General features: G+C 33.0%; 1 long non-coding RNA gene across 1 annotated transcript in view; it reads left to right on the forward strand.

The window, feature by feature from the left end:
• Positions 1–228: 228 nt before the first annotated feature.
• LOC125617921 overlaps positions 229–1,520 on the forward strand; it is an 18,226-nt gene continuing 16,934 nt past the window's right edge. Inside the window, exon 1 of the long non-coding RNA XR_007349062.1 lies at positions 229–241. This is a non-coding gene — a long non-coding RNA (uncharacterized LOC125617921). The remainder of the gene's footprint in view (positions 242–1,520) is intronic.

Here is a 1,520-nt window from a genome sequence, read left to right on the forward strand (position 1 = left end):
TGCCCACTGCACAGGTGGATTTGTCCAGATGTTTTTTGAGTACAGTCCTTTACTTTACAGCCAGGGTCACTGTTTTGATTGTCACCTAAAGATTGGAGGTAAGGGAAATGCCAACTTCCCTTCTCCATTTCCTTTCTTATCATACTCTATATAGTCCTTGTTTCACCATAAGCTTTCCTAGGTACTGATTAATGTTTTTTTTTTAATATTTTTTAGTTGTTGATGGACCTTTATTTTATTTGTTTGTATGTGGTGCTGAGACTTGAACCCAGTGCCTCATGCATACTAGGCAAGCACGTTACCACTGAGCCTCAACCCCAGTCCCATGATTAATGTTTTTTAAAAAATTATTCTAATTAGTTATACATGACAGTAGAATGTATTTTGATACATCATACATAAATGGAGTATAACTTGTCATTCTTATGGTTGAACATGATGCAGAATTACACCAGTCATGTAATCATATATGCACATAGGGTAATAATGTCTGATTCATTCTACTCTCCTTCCTACCTACATACTCTCTCCCCTCCCTTCACTCCCCTCTGCCTAATCCAAAGTACCTCTATTTTTCCCTAGCTCCCACCCCCAGCTTATTGTGAATTAGCATCCACAGATCAAAAAAAAAAAATTCAAGCTTTGATGTTTTGAGATTGGCTTATTTCCCTTAGCATGATATTTTCCAGCTCCATTCATTTACCTGCAAATGCCATAATTTCATTCTTATTTAAGGCTGAGTAATATTCCATTAGGTATATATACCACATTTTCTTTATCCATTTATCTGTTACATTTTTTAGTACAAGGATTATAATTTCTCTACATCTTGCCAATACTTCTTATTTTATGTTGGAGAGTAGCCATTCTAATGGGTGTGAATTGTTATCTTGTATTTTGATTTGCATTTTCCTAATTAGTGATGTTGGGCAAATTTTCATTTGGAAAATGTCTATTCAAGTCCTTGCCCATTTTTTAATCTTCTTATTTGGGGTTTGTTGTTATTGTTTTTTAGCTTGAGGTGTTGTCTGTTTATTCTGTGTGTAAATCTCTTATCACATTTGTAATTTGCAAATATTTTCTCCCAATTCTGTGGGTTACCTTTTTTGCTCTGTTGATACTGTCCTTTCATAAAACTTTTAAATTACCATGCAGTCTAGCTTGTCTATTTTTCATTCTGTTGTTTATGCTTTTGATGCCCTATCCAATAAATTATCACCAAATTCAATGTTGTGAAGCTTTGTCCATGTTTATCCTAAAGCATTTATTGTTTCAGGTATTAGATTTAGATCCTGATTCATTGATTTAATTTTTGTGTATGACTAAGTAAAGTTCTAATTTTATTCTTTCACATGTGTATTCCTAGTCACCATTTGTTGAAAAGACTGTCCTTTTACCATTTATGGTCTTGGCACCACTACTAAAAATTATTTGACCATTGTATTAGTCAGGATTCTCTAGAGGAACAGAACCAATGGGAAATCATATATATATATATATATATATATATATATATATAT

The sequence above is a fragment of the Marmota marmota genome, unplaced genomic scaffold (genome assembly GCF_001458135.2).
Source record: "Marmota marmota marmota unplaced genomic scaffold, marMar, whole genome shotgun sequence".
Taxonomy (NCBI): Eukaryota; Metazoa; Chordata; class Mammalia; order Rodentia; family Sciuridae; genus Marmota; species Marmota marmota.